This window comes from Abramis brama (assembly GCF_963993115.1).
Source record: "Abramis brama genome assembly, chromosome: 20".
NCBI classification, from domain to species: domain Eukaryota; kingdom Metazoa; phylum Chordata; class Actinopteri; order Cypriniformes; family Leuciscidae; genus Abramis; species Abramis brama.
Genome location: NC_139982.1, coordinates 8,436,799 through 8,455,563, shown reverse-complemented (window position 1 = coordinate 8,455,563; position 18,765 = coordinate 8,436,799). Strand labels below are relative to the sequence as shown.

Sequence of the window (18,765 nt, the reverse complement as noted above, 5' to 3'; positions counted from 1 at the left end):
AGAATTGGAGAAAAAGAAATTAGAGTTGGAGCAAAAGCGATTGGAATTTGAGCAATTTAAATTGACTAAGGAGCAGGAGATGCTGGAGAAGCGTTTAGAGCAGGAAAATGAGCAAAAACGTTTGGAAGTGCACGAAAAAGAGAAAGACCGTTTGTTAGAATTAGAAAAACTTAGAAGTGAAGAACAGGAACGAGAGGTAGAAAGAACGAGACTGAGACTATTTTCTGAGGGGAGAATAGATCGAAATTCTACCGGTAAGTCAGATCTAGCTAGTATGATAAGGTTCCTGCCAAAATTTAACGAACGGGAACCGGATATATTTTTTTCGTTATTCGAAAACATAGCCACTGATCGTGATTGGGATGATGAGGACAAAACAGTACTTTTGCAAACTGTATTAGTGGGTCGCGCGCAGGAGGCGTTTGTGGCTTTGGCACCTGCCGAGAGAAAGAAATATAACAGCGTAAAACAGGCAGTCTTAAAATGTTATGAACCCGTTCCAGAAGCTTATCGGCAACGTTTCAGAAATTGGCGAAAAGGTGAAAGACAAACCCATACCGAAGTGGCAAGAGATTTGAGTAGTTTTTTCAATCGTTGGCTTGCCGCTGAGGGTGTGGAAACATTTGATGCGCTGCGAGATTTGCTGATTCTGGAACAGTTTAAAAATATCTTGCCTGAGAGAATAGCTATTTATGTGAATGAGCATGAAGTTGAGACTGTTGCGGAGGCTGCTGTTCTCGCCGACGGTTTTGTGTTGACGCACAAAAGTAAAGTACGTGAGTATTTTCCACGTTATGAATATGACCATAGGGAATATCGATCGGGTCGGGTTAAATTTGATCATTTAATGAAGAATAAAACACGGGAGAATGAGGTTGTTGGTGAGAAGTGCAATTATTGTTTGGAAAGAGGACATTGGAAGCGAGAGTGTCCAGTGTTGGGTGCGCGAAATAAGGGTAGAGCTGCAAATGGAAAAACTGTTGGTTGCGTGTTTTCTGTTGCGCGTTCAGATGGGCCTGTTGCGTTTGAAGTGGATCAGTTCTCTAGTTTGGAAGTTAAAAATGTCGTTCAGCCTGACGCTGGTGAGGAGGAAAATCTTGGAGCTGTGTCTAGGGGTGAGCGTGAAACTTCAGAGGTGTCTGATGTGTCGAACTATGCGCCATTCATTAGTGACGGTTTTGTTTCGTGGGTAGGGGATGCGCACAGGGTCCCAGTGAAAATCTTGAGGGACACAGGAGCCTCAGAGAGTTTTATTTGTGCTTCTGTTTTGCCATTTTCTCCTGTATCAGATACTGGGAAGTTTGTTTTAATTCGTGGAATAGGCCTTCAGTCTTTCCCGGTGCCTTTGCACAGAGTTCAGTTATTTTCAGGATTTGTAAATGGTGAGATTATAATTGCCGTGAGACCCTCTTTACCTGTAGATGGCATTGATATCATTTTGGGCAATAATTTGGGTGGGTGTTTGGTGTCCCCACCGCCTGTGGTTACTGTTGCGCCTTTGCCATTGGAGGAGCCAGATACATTTTTACAAGATTTTCCAGAGGTTTTTACTGCCTGCGCTGTGACGCGTGCAATGGCTCGCGCGCAGATAGGTTCACCATCTGATGTGTCTAACATGTCTGTGTCTGGTTTGTTTATTCCAGAATTACCCGCGCCGTTGTCTTATGATGAGCTGGTTGAAGCTCAAGGAAAAGATCAGAGTCTGGAAAATTTTTTTGCTCTAGCTGCAGCTGACCCAGGTAAAGGTTATCTGGTGCAAAATGGTCTCTTGCTCCGAAAGTGGTCATCTTGTGTTGATCCTGATGTGGCAGATCAGGTGATGCAGGTCGTGGTACCTGACAAGTATCGCGATTTAGTTTTGAAAGCAGCACATGGTATAGAGTCTGGGCATTTTGGTGTTAAGAAGACCTATAATCATATACTAAAACATTTTTATTGGCCACGGATCAAGCGGGACGTAAGGAGGTTTGTGAGAACTTGTCATGTTTGTCAAGTGGCTGTGAAGCCAAATACTACAATCAAGCCTGCTCCCTTACAGCCCATTCAGTCCGTAGGCACGCCGTTTGAACACATCATTATTGATTGTGTAGGTCCTTTAACTCCATCGAAAACTGGATGTACATATTTGTTTACAGTAATGTGCCAGGCGACACGGTATCCGGCTGCATATGCATTAAGGGCAATAACCACAAGGTCCATTATGAAATGTTTGTCACAGTTTATTTCAGTTTTTGGGATCCCGAAGATAATTCAAAGCGACCGAGGTTCGAATTTCACCTCCAAGACGTTTGCGGCTGCTCTGAGACTGTTACGTGTAAGGCACAATTTGAGCAGTGCCTATCACGCTCAAAGCCAGGGGGCGCTGGAACGTTTTCATGCAACCTTGAAATCTTTGTTACGTGCATATTGCGTTGAAATGAAGAAGGATTGGGAAGAGGCTTTACCATGGCTTTTGTTGGCGGCCCGTGGAGTTGTTCAAGAAAGTACAGGGTTTTGTCCTAATGACCTAGTTTTTGGTCACAAAGTACGAACATCTTTGTCTGTTTTGAGCACTGAATTAGACCAGTCAAAAACCCCTGCCAGGTTGGTGTAGTATGTTAACGGTTTCCGCCGTAAGTTATTTTTGTCTTGGAAGTTGGCTAGTGAACATCTGAGTGCGGCTCAGGACAAAATGAAACGGCGGTATGATCGTAAGGCGGAGGCCAGGGTGTTTAAGCCGGGTGATCAGGTGGTAGCGTTGCTGCCCATCCCAGGTTCGTCTTTGACAGCAAAGTACTCAGGCCCTTTTATGGTCATGCGTAAAGTTTCTGACACAAATTATTTGGTGTCTACTCCTGAACGCAGGAGATCAACACAGCTTTGCCATATTAATTTGCTGAAGCCGTACTACTCCACATCTTCGGGGGTGGTGGGTGGTCATGCGGACAGTCCTGTGGGATTGGCTGTTGTAGAGGGGCTGTCGAACGTCGCTCAGGTGGCAGCTGAGGATGGGGTGCAGTTTCCAGACGATGCAGTTTTACATGGGTGCATGAATAACACGCAGAAGCTGGCTGAACTGGATAGTATGTTGGGGCATCTAAGTGGGAAACAGCGCGATGAGTTAAAGGTTTTAATTTCTGAATTTTCGCCTTTATTTTCGGACACTCCAACCTGTACAAGTTTAATCGAGCATGATATTGACACCCAGGGTGCCCGCCCGGTTAAGCAGAGGTTTTATCGACTGCCTCTAGAGAAGCGTAAAAGTATGGAGGCCAGTGTTCAATATCTTCTCGATAACGGTCTGGCAAAACCATCCTATTCCAGCTGGGCATCACCGTGTTTGTTGGTTAAAAAATCAGATCAAACATATAGGTTTTGTACAGATTATAGGAAAGTTAATGCATTGACAAAGCCCGATTCCTTTCCATTACCTCGTATTGAGGATTGTGTGGACCAGGTTGGGAGTGCACGGTACGTTAGTAAATTTGATTTGTTAAAAGGGTATTACCAGGTACCATTAACACCGAGAGCGCAGGAAGTGTCTGCATTTGTTACATCTTCTGGGTTGTACTCTTATTCTAGGATGAGTTTTGGCCTTCGGAACGCCCCCTCAACCTTTCAGCGTCTCATGAATAGGGTAGTTGCTGGGTTGGAGGGATGTGTCGTTTATTTAGACGACGTGGTCTGTTACGCCGATACGTGGGGTGACCATCTGGCACGTATTCGTGCACTGTTTCAGAGGTTGGTGGCAGCAACTCTAACTGTAAATCTTGCTAAATGTGAGTTTGCCCAGGCCACTGTCGTTTATTTAGGTAAGGTGGTGGGCCAAGGTAAGGTGCGGCCAGTAAATGCGAAGGTCGTGGCCATAGAGAATTTTCCCCCGCCGGCCACAAAGAAGGAATTGATGCGCTTTCTGGGCATGATCGGTTATTACCGTGGTTTTTGTTGCAACTTTTCCACGGTAGTTTCCCCGCTGACCAATTTATTGAAGGGCACAGCTAAGTTTGTTTGGTCGGCCGAGTGTCATCAGGCATTTCAAAATGCCAAGCTGTTATTGAGTTCGGCGCCGGTTTTGGCTGCGCCCAAATTGGATCAACCATTCCAGCTACAGGTTGACGCGAGTCAGGTTGGGGCGGGTGCCGTTCTTTTGCAGAGCGATGAAAATGGGGTTGACAAACCTGTTTGTTATTTTTCGCGTAAATTCAACAAGCACCAGTTTAATTACTCCGTAATCGAGAAGGAGGCTTTGGCGTTAATTTGGGCACTTCAACACTTCGAGGTTTATGTGGGTGGGGGTTTGCATCCAATTGTGGTTTACTCGGACCATAATCCCCTCACTTTCCTCCAGTCATTAAAGAATTCCACCAACCAACGCCTCTTACGTTGGGCACTATTTTTACAACCTTTTCGTTTAGTTATTCGGCACATCCGCGGCGTGGATGCACTCTCTCGCGCCCCGGATGAGTCAGTTTAATGGTGTCTGTTTTTCCCCGCTCAATCTGTGTCTGTTCTGCTTGCCTTAAATAGCTGTCCATGGTACCGGGATTTGCTGGTTGCAGAATGTGGTAAAGGTGGTGTGAGTGAGAATGGTCACTGTTGGTCCAGTTGTCCTGTTAGGAATGAGGTGCACTTGGTGAAGGTGGTATGAATGAATTAGTCGTTCCTGTGTGTGAGTGTTAGTTAAATTAGTTTATTTATTTTTGATTTTGTATAATTTGGTTATGGCTATTGTGGGAGCTTGATGGTTTTTTCAGAGTCCCATTAAAATGGGTCTCTGTCAATAAGGGGGGGGTGATGTCATGACCGGCTTTGCCGTGCTGCTGGGCAGCTTGTTGTTGTCTGTGTTTTATGGTTGCCGTCTGTCTGTCTGTCTTAGTCCAACAGGTGGAGCTGTAGGCTGGCCGTGAAGGTTAATTGATGACCTGTTAAAAGAGGCCTTCCAGGAGCTCGCCGCTCTCCTTTTCCTCTTCGAGCCGTCGGTCTGTGCGGCTGGTGGCCGCCTCGCTCGTCGTCCTCACCTCCTCTCCCCACCCGTTTCATTCTACTGATGAACACTACACTTTTGGTTAACCATTACATTTACTGATACATTTCTATTTTGTTAAATAAACACTCTCTGTTAAATGTTGCGATCAGTGTGGTCTCCCCTTTCATGTTGCGATCACTGTATGAGCCAAGTGGTCGTAACAATACGCACACAGTCAAAGACACAAGTTTTCCATTGGTTTCGTACAGTACATCCTGTTCCAATGTTAGATGTTAAATAAGGTTAGATGTTAGAAACATGGTTAGTTTAATATACAGTTTAAAATTTCCACGACAACAGTATTGCTGTGTGTCGTGTCCAACAGGACAAACTGGACAGAATTGATGTGAAACATATGCCAACAGTTAATTTCTGTTAAATGATTAGTTCATTTAGTTAAAAATAAAAATTCTGTCATCATTTACTCACTCTCGAGTTGTTTCAAACCAGTTTCTTTCTTCTGCTGAACACAAAAGAAGATATTTTGAAGAATGTTGATAACCAGACAGTTGATGGTAGCCATTGACTTCCATAGTATTTTTTATTTTTTTTTCTACTATGGAAGTCAATGGGGTCCATCCACTGTCTGGTTATCGACATTCTTCAAAATATATTCTTTTGTGTTCATCAGAAGAAAGAAATTCATACAGGATTGAAACAGTTTGAGGGTGAGTAAATGATTTTCAGTTTTGGGTGAACTATATCCCTTTAATGAAAGATGCAGACATGTGTTTGGCTTCTTCAAAAAGCAAGGAACAAGACAGTATTGCACTATTGCATTGCACTATGAGCGGAGTAAAGTTAAGTCTCTGTTAAACTGCCACCATGTCTTTATTAGTTATTTGTAACATTACAGAATTAATTAATTTACGTATTGTTAAGGTCAATATAGACTAAAAACCTTAATACATTATCCTATTAATTTCCTGATTCCTCAGCTTATTTAGCTGAAACAGGTATAATCCCAAATTTTTCAACATCAACATTTTAATATAATTATAGTCAAATATGGCCTTTAGAAAAATGTGTTTTTTTGAGGAGCTGGGGTAGTGCACTATATAGGCCCCTGTGGCGCGGCCTAAGCTTTTGTCCTTAATGGCATTTTTTTTCCTTACATTACTTTTACTTTTATACTTTAAGTAGTTTTGAAACCAGTACGTTTATACTTTTACTTGAGTAAAAAGCTTGAGTTGATACTTCAGCTTCTACAGAAGTCTTTTTAAACCCTAGTATCTATACTTCTACCTGAGTAATGAATGTGAATACTTTTGACACCTCTGACCCGCTATAGGGAACCCTATAACTGCTTTTGAAATTATGATTGGAATTATTATACAGGTGTAACGTCATTCTGTTGTAAAATATTTGCTCCTTAGTGTAAAATAGGCTTAAAATAGGAATAGGCTTATGTCGCCCACCGACGTCTAGGCTACAATAAGAAATATAGGCTATATTGTTCTCGTCTCTATTTTTAACTTTTGATTCTGTTTTTCTGTCCTAAAATTTTTTTTCTATTTTGTTTACCATAGTTGTAGTATTTCATCCTTACTGTTAATTGACATTAACGCCACTTAGCCTACATTTCAAAATGCGGCAATTGCTGCTGTTTTGCACAATATCCCTTTGCGCCACCTGGCGGTTATTTCGCGAATGACTTTGAAATGCGACTGGTTTATTTTTGCCGTGGCGGTAATAAGCATTCTGGTTGACTACCTACCATAACCGATTTACAGTAAACATTGTGATCGTATAGTGTTTTTCCATAACCTAGTCTGTATTTAATTGACACCTATGGACCAGTAAGGTGGGGATAAACTACTGAGAGGGGGAAACCTATGAGGAAGTCTTCACCGCAGGGTTGGCCCCCGAGGCCTGTTGCACTTCGGTTCTTCCCTGGGCTCCTCGGTGGTCTGTGTGTCCTATTATGTCCCTGTAGGTGATTTGCTAACTTTACTGTGCAACATCTCCATCTTCCAATGAAAACATCATAGCAGACATCATAACCCATAGAGGATGGACGAGTGAATGGCTTGTGCTGTAGCATAACATTTAAGGCTGTGAGTGTAGTTAACCAGTGTCCCCCAAAGGAAGGCTGAGACAGTCACTTTCCTTTTGTTCTTTAAAAGAAAAAAAGTCTTTCATCTTTGTTGTAGGTTACTGGGATTAACCCTCTGAGGTCGGCAATCACGCCGGCGTGATCTGCTCGCTTTTTTCCTTATCAGTTGAATTGAGACCCGAAACACTCTTTTGACTTTGATTTTACAAACAAGTTTCATACATCAATCGATTCTGTTAAATGTGTATTATTTTTGTGTATACTCACAATAAAAACAAAGTGTTGTGCTTTTTGCCAAATAAAGAAAAATAAACACGAAGCGAGTTCTGCCTTCTCTCTGTCAGTGAAGTCCATTGTGAAACGCGTCCGAAAATGAACAATAACTCAGCGAATACTGAGTCAAACAGACATACAGACACACAGGCATGAAGCTTGAATTCTCTTCTTTTAAATAAAGTAATTTATATAAAAAACAAATATTCTCATCTTGTGAAATCTGTATTAAAAGAGAGCGATTCCAGTCGAGCTCATTACAGCTGATTTAAATGTAATGTGACACGCCCACGGAGAGCGCGTGCTATTCAAACGCAAATGTCTGAGGCAAACCAGTGAACGCCCCCATATCAGCCCGAGAAAACACAAGTTTATTCAGATCATTACTTGTTTACACCGTCTCGCAGCGCTGTGAGGAATAATAATAATGGAAAATGTACCTCAGAAGTGCGGGTATATCGAGGAGCGAGCTGAGGAATACTGTAAGTTTTTTTCCTTCTCACGTGAATCGGGTTTCTGTTTGTGAATGAATGAATGGCAGAGATGCGCGCTGTTTACCACAACTCGCAAAAAGACAGTTTAAATTTAAATCGCGTTTGTGAATGAATGATGATGTTTTAGCAAACTGTATTGCTATACTGAGATGAGTAAAAATCGACTGAAATATGTTGTTATAGCTTGTATATTTAAGTTAGCTATAGGTGACACACCTGAATGAATGGCTCATTAAGTATGCAGGGGCATTGTCTCATCAGGTGTGAACCACTAAATATGCATGATCGTTTACGCCCCATCCGCATATTGCCTTTCCCAACTAAAAGTGTTTCACAAAACCTAAATCAATGTATCGTTTTATGTGAATGATTAGGCAGGATGATTTTCACATCATTTTGAATAAAAAACTCTAAGTGACAACATCCATTAGTCAAAAGTCTTATTGACATATATTTAGTATGTGTTTTGTGGCCTTATTTCAGAAACTTTCATTTTTAGTTTTTTCAATAACCATGCATAAACATTATTCTCTCAAAAATGAAAACATGTACATAATGTGGCTCACATATTATGGTAGCCCTGTTTGTGCTAAATAGAGTGTACTTTTTTTTTGCCATTAATATGTTTATAAGCAACTGAAAAAAGCACAAATGTCAGGGCATGTCAGAACATCTCAAGGACCCCAAAAACACCCCAGACCTCAGAGGGTTAAGCACTCACTGCCCAAATGGTTAACACCTCGACAAGTTGCCCCACGAGTTTAATGACGAGGGGAGAGGCTGCTTCAGTAGAGTAGAAGCTGAGTAACATTGTTAACTTCTCTAAAGTTCTTTTTGTTTTTCCTAAACTCTTTTCTCCGATGTCCATGCTTACCACATTAATAACAACTGCCCTCTCTCTTAGGACATTTGCGTTTCTGTTGATTCTCTGTGTTGACTTTAAAGGATGCTGCTGCAATTTTTACTCTTTACTCTTGCCTTGACATCAGAGTCTCTTTCCCAAGTTGCTAATCTCTCCAAGTTGTTTTGCAGGGTTCTAGTGGACATTGTGAAGTCTAAGAAAGGCAATGCCTTTCCATGTTCTGATAAAAGACCATCAAACCATGTGCGAACTAGCGGACCATTATCATCTAGCACCTTATCTGAAGTGTCAGCTATCCCACTGTATGCTGCTGCTGACTGACAAAATCTTTCAGTGTACTCATTTACAGTTTCACCCTTCTTCTGTACACAACTAGTGATCTTTGACCGGTCCATGTTTGGTCCAACAATGTTCTTTAACACTCTCAGAACTCCCTCAGTTCATCTTTTCTGGCATGTTGTACAGTATATCAGAATTGATTACAGCACTTTCAAAATCATTGAATTCTGACTCAGTCAAGATCTGTGATATTAGCTGGGTGACTTCAGCTAGAGATATCATAGAGCATATCATAGGGGTGGCTCCAGCCTGAGAAGGGGGAGGACACCGGACAACCGGACAGAGACGGCAGAGCGGACTCTGCCAAGGGAAAAACACGGCCTCACCGCAGGGAGCTGGTCATGGAGGAATACGCATATGGGATCGCCGCAGGGATCACCACATATGGAACCCAGCCTAGCACAAGTTACACAAGCATACGAGCACTAGGCCTGGCGTCAGACGCTCCGCAATGTCTCGCTGATCACGCCGTCACACCAACACTGAAGGCACCTTGTATCTTATAGATCTGAAGTCAAACAGATGCTCGGCTCCGAAGTGAAAGACAATGTGTGTGTGCACCCGCTTCCTGTTTATACCCGCGCTGCGCGGCGCATGACGCGTTTCACGCACACCAACATTCATTGGCTCGTTCTGTTGACACTCGAAGATGATAGAGCTCCCTGAAGTGATCCCAATTACATCGTCACGTCATCGTAACGTCGGATGTGAGCGACTGATAGGGAACTCAGTTATGTAAAAGACATGTGACCCTCTAGTGGTGAATTTTGTAAGTGCAATTAAAGATACTGACTTTCCAATAGTAATAATATAAGTTTTAATATAATAAGTTTTGCAGGGACAAGCCCCACTCACATTTCTCCACATTAGATTGTGTTACATGTTTACTTACATCATCATAAATTAATAAAGTCTGTGAAAGGTTTGAAATTGTGTAGTTTGTGATCCTCCATCAGTAGCTGCAGTTTCTCTCAGCTGTATCAGTGACAAAAATTAGACAAATCAGACAAAAATTAAAATGATATATATTTCACATTTTATGAGAACTAATAATCCTTGTAAAAACTGTATTACACAAACCTTGAATAAACAGTGTGAGAGTCCAGATGAAGATGTTGATTGTGTTCATTGCTGTAGTTTAGTCTTGTGTGATGATGAAGATTGTGTTCTGCTCTCAGTCATGAAGTGATTAAAGGGATACTCCACTTTTTTTGGAAATAGGCTCATTTTACAACTCCCCCAGAGTTAAACAGTTGAGTTTTACCGTTTTCGAATCCATTCAGCCGATCTCTGGATCTGGCGGTACCACTTTTAGCATAGCTTAGCATAGATCATTGAATCGGACAGGACCATTAGCATCTCTCTCAAAAAAATTACCAAAGAGTTTCAATATTTTTCCTATTTAAAACTTGACTCTTCTGTAGTTACATCGTGTACTAAGACCGACGGAAAATGTGAAGTTGCGATTTTCTAGGCTGATATGGCTAGGAACTTTACTCTCATTCCTGCGTAATAATCAAGAAACTTCGCTGCCGTACCATGAGTCCAGCAGGCGTAATGATATGATGCAGCGGCTGAAATAATGTCTAATAGGTTAGACAAACTTAGTCCCAGTCACGTTGGAAGTTACCGAGCTGGGGACTATTTTCAGGCGTATTTTCATTTAAGCAGTGTCACATGATCAAGAGTGCAGTTATACTGAATATCAGCACGCCTGTGATTCTACCATAGACATGAAGAGCAGCACGACTGTGAATGTGATATTACTTTATATAACAGTTAATACTTTAATAACAGTTAATACTTTAATAATACTTTCTAACTTTCCTTTGAAACAAAATCTGATTAGTTAGTATGTATATTATTTCCTCGACCACTAATGAAAGAAACCACTGAGATCAATCCTGGAGTGAGAAAACACATTAAAAACAGCTGGTGTTTCTGCTTCACTCCGCATCGCTCTCATACTGTGATCTGAAACACTGACAATAAAACATCCCAGTGCCATAATCAATATCAGCTCTAACTCTTATTTCATATCAAATACATTACTACTGATAATGTATATTTTTTAAGTTTTTAGAAACTTTGCTAAACATTGATATTGTGTAGTTTGTGATCCTCCATCAGCAGCTGCAGTTTCTCTCAGCTGTATCAGTGCAGTCACTGTGACGTCTGACTGACAGAGGTTTTTGTACGACTCTTTATCACTGTGTGAACACATAGCTACCACTGATATAGTGTTCACTCTGACAGTAATAATCTCCTGTATCTTCAGTCTGGACTCCACTGATGGTCAGAGTAAAATCACTGCCAGATCCACTGCCACTGAATCTAGATGGAGTTCCAGTATTACGGGTTGTTGCTCTATATATGAGGAGTTTAGGAGCTTCTCCAGGTTTCTGTGAGTACCAGGCTAAGTAATGATAAACACTCCACACATACACATTACTGCTGGTTTTACAGTTTATTCTGACTTCTTCTCCTGGTTGAACTGCTGTTATTGATGGACTCTGAGTTACAGTGATCTGTCCTCTACACTCTGAAAGAAAATGATATATATAATGATATACAGTATATGATAAATATATACATTTCACATTTTAAAAGAACTAATAATCATTATAAAACACAAATAAATATAAACATAAACATAAATGCACAAACCTTGAATAAACAGTGCAATGGTCCAGATGAAGATGTTGATTGTGTTCATTGCTGTAGTTTAGTCTTGTGTGATGATGAAGATTGTGTTCTGCTCTCAGTCATGAAGTGTTAAACTCACAGCACTATAAACACTCTCAGAGCACTGAAGCATGTGCTGACAATGCAAAGAAGTGGGCAGGATTTACAACAGCTTGTGCTGATAACAAACTAATATACACTAGAGTTACAGAATCATGACTTTATTTTGTATTTTTATTGTGACTCCTGAGACACTGAGGATGTGCAGATGAACGTCCATCTCTATGTGTGCGCATAGATATATATACACTCGATGTCGCCTTGGCTACGGCAGTTCATTGGAACGAATGTCTTTAATGCGACATCTAGTATATATATATCTAAGATCACTTATCCTTCAGATCACAGATCACATATCCTTCAGATCACTTCGACGTGGTTGTGTTATAAGAGGTAAAAACGATATAAATACTGTTCGTTTTCTCACACAACCCGCTCGTTTCGCGTCTTAGGCCATCAATGTGTACTTACGATGGGGAATTGTTTAATTTGGACGATGGGGAATTGTTTTAATTTGGACTTGTGCATGCTCTTTGAGACAGTGACCATAGACCTGCATTATATAACTGACAGACAAGAACGGTTTGACCTAAAAATATCAAAATTGAAACTACTGCGGAAAAAAAGACACCTACATCTTGGATGCCCTTCAGGTAAGCTAAAACATACCAAAATTTAATTTCAAAGTGAACTATCCCTTTAATGATTTTAATGTAATGGATTATGAGGTAATACCATCCCTGTAGGTGCATTCAGAATCAGATGTGGTGCTTTTATTAACGTCAAAGTAAATGCAGCATCAAGTTTGAGAGTTAGGGAAAATTCTGCCAACACCGGTCTGAAAAAATAATATATTTTCCCTGCTTGTGCTTGCAGGTTCATTCTGAGAATCAGCCCTGATGGCACCAAACACCAAAGGCACAGATCAGATGGAAATCTGGAAAGGTCCAAAGAAAAGCCTCAGCCTGAACCCCTCAGTGTTTCTCATCAGAGAGCTTGACAACTTTGACTGGCAAAATTACTGAAATGTAACAACACAAACTGACTTTGACTGTATTTTATTATTTTAAGGCCTGTTTTGCTTTTCAGTGTGTATGTGTTTCCCATGCTACAGATACAGATAGTCCCCAGGAGACTTCTATGGACTTTGGTGATGTTGCCTTTTTTTCCTTCAGCTAGTGGCTCCTAAAGGTCAAGATTTGTAATTTGTACTTATAAAACAAAATGTTCATGAGTTATTGTCATTTTTGGGGGGTGGGGTAAACATACATTTAAAAAAAAAAAAAAGTTGACAAAATAAATAAACTCAATACTACTGTACTGTAAGTGAAAATACTTTACTGTAAGTGAAAATACGATAATAATACTGTAAATGCTGAATAATTACTGAATAATATTGAATACAGAATAATTACTGAATAATACTGAATAATTACTTTACTGTAAGTGAAAATACGATAGTAATACTGTAAATGCAAGTACAGTAAATGGTACAGTATACTGTAAGTGAAAATACAGTAATAATACTGTAAGATTTACAGCAGCCTCTACAGTGTAGTTAGTGCCCGACACAGACCACATACACTATGTATGGAACAGTGGGATTGGAATCAACTACTCCTCTCTTCCCTCATCTATTCTTCTCCCTCCATCAATTATCCCTCAGTATATTTTACTCAATTTATTAATTTATTTTTTAAAGTCATTAGAAACTTTGTTAAACATTGATATTGTGTAGTTTGTGATCCTCCATCAGCAGCTGCAGTTTCTCTCAGCTGTATCAGTGCAGTCACTGTGACGTCTGACTGACAGAGGTTTTTGTACGACTCTTTATCACTGTGTGAACACATTACCACTGTGTAAACTCTGACAGTAATAATCTCCTGTATCTTCAGTCTGGACTCCACTGATGGTCAGAGTAAAATCACTGCCAGATCCACTGCCACTGAATCTAGATGGAGTTCCAGTATTACGGGTTGTTGCTCTATATATGAGGAGTTTAGGAGCTTCTCCAGGTTTCTGTGAGTACCAGGCTAAGTAATAAACACCACTCCACACAAACACATCACTGGTTTTACAGTTTATTCTGACTTCTTCTCCTGGTTGAACTGCTGGTATTGATGGACTCTGAGTTACAGTATACTGTCCTCTACACTCTGAAAGAAAACACAAATAAAAATGATTAATATATATTTCACATTTTAGGAGAATTAATAATCATTGTAAAAACTGTATTACACAAACCTTGAATAAACAGTGCAATGGTCCAGATGAAGATGTTGATTGTGTTCATTGCTGTAGTTTAGTCTTGTGTGATGATGAAGATTGTGTTCTGCTCTCAGTCATGAAGTGTTAAACTCACAGCACTATAAACACTCTCAGAGCACTGAAGCATGTGCTGACAATGCAAAGAAGTGGGCAGGATTTACAACAGCTTGTGCTGATAACAAACTAATATACACTAGAGTTACAGAATCATGACTTTATTTTGTATTTTTATTGTGATTCCTGAGACACTGAGGATGTGCAGATGAACAACATCATCAATGATCAAAGAGGTCAAAGGTCACCTCAGAGGTCACAGCTCATCAAATATATTTCTTTAAACAGTGTTATATCAGAAAGCATTTAGTCAAATCTGAATGAGTGAGTGTTGAGAAGAGCTGAGGATCTTCTAATATCAGTGTGTTGAAGTGTTGTTTCTCTCTCTCTGCTGGAGTGTGTGTTCACTCGAGTGGAATAGAGGTTTTTGTACGAGCGTTTCATTAGATTGTATCACTGTGGTACACATTCGGTGGAGGAACTAAACTGGTGATCGGTAAGTCTGTCTATTTAATCACCTAATAAAAAAATACAATTTAGATTTCAGAAAGTGTTTTACAGTGGAAACAAGAACAACATTTATTAATAATAATGAATATTAGATATTGTGGTGATACTTTACTTGAAGCCTTTATGTATAATGCATTATAAAGCTATTAATAGCGTATGTTATAATGTCATATATGTTTTCATAAATAACTGTAACCAAAGTTAAAATGTTTTATAATATTTGCAAATTCCTTGTTACATCTAAAATTGGTTGTTTGTCATGAGTTTTAGTGTATTATAATTTTTTGGAGGTGTAACAATGAATAGATAATATTATAATGTGTTAAATCCTTGGTTACAATTATTGATGAGATCATACATGCATTATAATGTGTAAAACATATATAATATATAATTAATGCATTAAAAATACTTTTTATAATGCAATATGTATAAAGGCTTTAAATAAAGTGTTACTGATATGTTTGTATAATTATTGAATCTAAAACTATGATATTATTATAAGAATAATATTATTCCTTTCAAAAAAAAAAAGATTCTAAATATATTTCCCCACTGTGTCACTATGAGTTTATTCAGTTTATTACAGGTTTGTTTTTCCTTCATTTATTTCTACACTGAGTTCATACTTAGTTCATCTTTTATTGTAGAAATCATACATGGAAAAAAGAGATTTGACATCAGAATGTAAATGTTGCTTCTTTCTGTAGTTCAGTCAATGATACTGAATCTCTTTTGCTCATGTTGTGCTTATAATTCAATGTTTTGTTCATTCTGTATGATTCAATTGTGTTTTAACTCTGTTTGAAATTGAGTTACATTTTCAGTTCAGGTGAATATCTCAAAATGTAAGATATTTATGTTCAGAGTGAATAATTGCTGGAATTAAAGCAGTCAGATCGGCCTGATAATAGATAATATGTGTTATAACTGCTGTTACACTTATTGATGAGATCATACATGCACTTTAATGTATATAGCAGTGCATAATTAATGCATTAAACTACTTTTATAATGCAATATGTATGAAAGCTTTAAACAAAGTGTGTGTGTGTGTGTGTGTGTGTGTGTGTGTGTGTGTGTGTGTGTGTGTGTGTTGTGTTTGTCTCCTGCAGCTGGTCCCACAGTGAAGCCCTCAGTGTCTCTGCTGCCGCCCTCTTCTCTGCAGATCTCTGGAGACTCAGCCGCACTGCTCTGCCTGCTCAGCTCGTACTCTCCACAGGGGGCGCTGGTGAGCTGGACACTGGACGGGTCAGAGGTCACCGAGGGGGTTCTGACCAGCGCAGAGAGCCAGCAGGACGGCCGCTACAGCCGCAGTAGCGTCCTGACCCTCAGCAAAGCACGCTGGGAAGAGGGAGAGCTGTACGTCTGCAGAGTAACACATGATGGAGCTCCTCATGAGGTCTCGTTCCACAAGAGCTCTGAGTGCTGATGTTTCTCTCCTGAAGATGAGCCGTATCTGAGTGTCCTGTGTCAGGCAGGATTCACATGAGTCTAGTGCTGCAGCTGTAGTGATTTACAACTCAATACTGAAACTGAGTGTGTGTGTGTGTGTGTGTGTGATCTTTCAATCTGCTGTGTTTGCTGCAACATTCAATAAAGCTTCTCAACAAGTTCACTTTGTGTCTGACAACATCATTCAACTAACAGATGAAGATGCAGGTGCTTTTCAGAAGGTTGATGTAGCAGTAAATGTCAAATAAAGCTCTTGGGGTTTGAACATGGTCTCTGGAGACAGAGCTGCTCTATTCTGAGAGGATCACAATCACTCCACCCTGACAATGCAAATGGGGTTTTCAGTCTCACTCTTTGATTGGTTACATGATCTGGACTGGAACACTTTCACTTCTGCTGCACATTTACATTTAAAGAAGGTGTTTTTTAGGGTTTTTAAAAAACTTGAATGTATTATAAAAAATTAAATAAAAAATCCATGATCACAAATCAAGAATCAGCCGTTGTGACAGTAATTGTGTAAGAATGTAAAAGTTTCTGTGTCTCAAATGGAAAGCATCACGTCCAGACAGCAGAAGTGACTGAATGCAGTCTGTTCAGTTTGATTGACAGGATCATATATTACACCTAAAACATGATGATCATATTGAAACACTGACTCATTCTCTTCATAAACACAAGAGTGATGTTGATTGTAATGATATAGTGTTATTAGTTTGTGAAAATACAATCATAAATCATTATTCAAACCTGAACTAAACACTGCCAGAGTCAAGAGGAAGATGATGCTGAAAGTCATGTTTGTTGGTTGATGAAGAAGAGCTCTTGATCATGTCATGTTCAGTTCATAGAGCTATAAACACATGCAGAGTGAAGCATGTGCTGATCATATAAAACACCCTCTGAATGCAAAAGCTGCTGTAGACTGTGAGCTCACGACGAGACCGAAGAGAGATCAGGACGAGATACAGACTCACCTCAGACTCATCAGAGTCAAAGAGCTTTACTGACAGGGTTAAAGAACGGCTTTAAATGGCCGAAGCATTAAATATACTGGCACACACATTTACAAACAAATACACACAGTTAAAAATAAATATCGAGTTCAGTCATGAAACTCTAGATCAGTGGTTCCCCAACAATGTCTCTAATCTGACACAACCATTTCAGGTCTTGGAGTCTCTACTGATGAGCTGATGAGTTGATCAGGGGTTTGATAGGGAGACACACAATATGTGCAGAGCCGTTTCTCAATATGCGTTATTGTCTGTACTTGTGTTCTTGTGTGCTTGTGAAACGTCATCAGTCGCTGCCCAAGTACTGTTCCAATTCAAAGTTCACATCTAGCCAAGTCCAGTTCAAATCCCCGGATGTGTTCTTGATCTGCCGCTTTTATCGAGGATGCATCGAGAGGTGACTTGTGCGGACTTGAGACAGCCAGTTATCCCAGAATGCATCTCGCACCAATAGCAGAGGAGAAAACCTGCATAATTTAAAGATACTGCTGTTATTGTGTCACAAACTGTAGTTTTAAGATTTTTTTCTGGTGAGAATGTAGTTGTATAAAGCTCAAATCGGTGGTTTATTTATAAAAATAGCACCTGTCTGAACATTTGTTCTGAGGTTTTCAGAGTTGTGAGATCCAGGCGATCAGCAGTCGCTCAGCGCTCATGCACCCGTCGAGATCAGCCTTTCCTCGGCTAGTGCTTCTGACGTTTGCCACTGGCTCTGATGTCTCTAGTCTAGTGGTTAAACATGAGATATAACTCGTCTTGTGTATCTAACGGGCGATCTTTGGTCTCAGGAATCTATAGTTTGTTCCCTGGCAGATCGTTTTGGCTGAGGGCTAAGTTTCATAACTTTATATATTTAGGCTATTTAACTTTAACATTGTAGCCTTCTAGAGAACTGACTTATGTTTGACTGAATCGTTTGCTTTGTTTTATTGATCATGAAAACGAACAATTAACAAAAATAATATCAGGGTTGTGCAGGGGCGCAACTGTACATATGCTGAGGGTTATGCAAGATCATGGTTGGCGCCCCCCCCAAGAATCAAGACATGATTATAATTTGTGTATGATATTATCTTAAGCACATTGTGTTTGTCTATACTTATGATTCTGATGAATATGACATTGACCAATTAATGCAGAAAACTAACTAAAGGATTCACATACTTTTTCCTGGCACTATATACTCTATCCCCTAATGCTAACAAAAAAACTTCCTGCTTTTTTACACTAAAAATTATTTTTCAAAGCATTTTGCTTTATGAGGATGCTTGAGTGTGGTTTATAGCATATATAGAATTGGCCTAGTTAATATAGTCTATGTAAAATATATATACCTGAAAGCACACACACACTCACACACTGGTATTCCTATAATTATGAGGACATTACATAGACAATGGTTTTTATACTGTACAAACTGTATATTCTCTCGCCTTACACTAACCCTACTCCTAAACCTACCCTTCACAGAAAACTTTCTGTATTTGTACATTTTCAAAAAATAAAATAAACTATGAGCTCTTTTCCTCATGGGGGCCAAAAACACTACTTATATATGCAACTGTTACCAGGAACACACACACACACACACACACACACACACACACACACACACACACACACACACACACACACACACACACACACACAAATAAAACTGAAAGATATCCATAGAGAAGTTATATGGC

At 39.8% G+C, this 18,765-nt stretch overlaps 1 long non-coding RNA gene across 1 annotated transcript in view; it reads left to right on the top strand.

Moving 5' to 3' along the window:
• LOC311071495 overlaps positions 1 to 16,221 on the top strand; it is a 165,838-nt gene extending 149,617 nt beyond the window's left edge. Inside the window, exon 2 of the long non-coding RNA XR_014603868.1 lies at positions 15,722 to 16,221. This is a non-coding gene — a long non-coding RNA (uncharacterized lncRNA). The remainder of the gene's footprint in view (positions 1 to 15,721) is intronic.
• Positions 16,222 to 18,765: the final 2,544 nt, after the last annotated feature.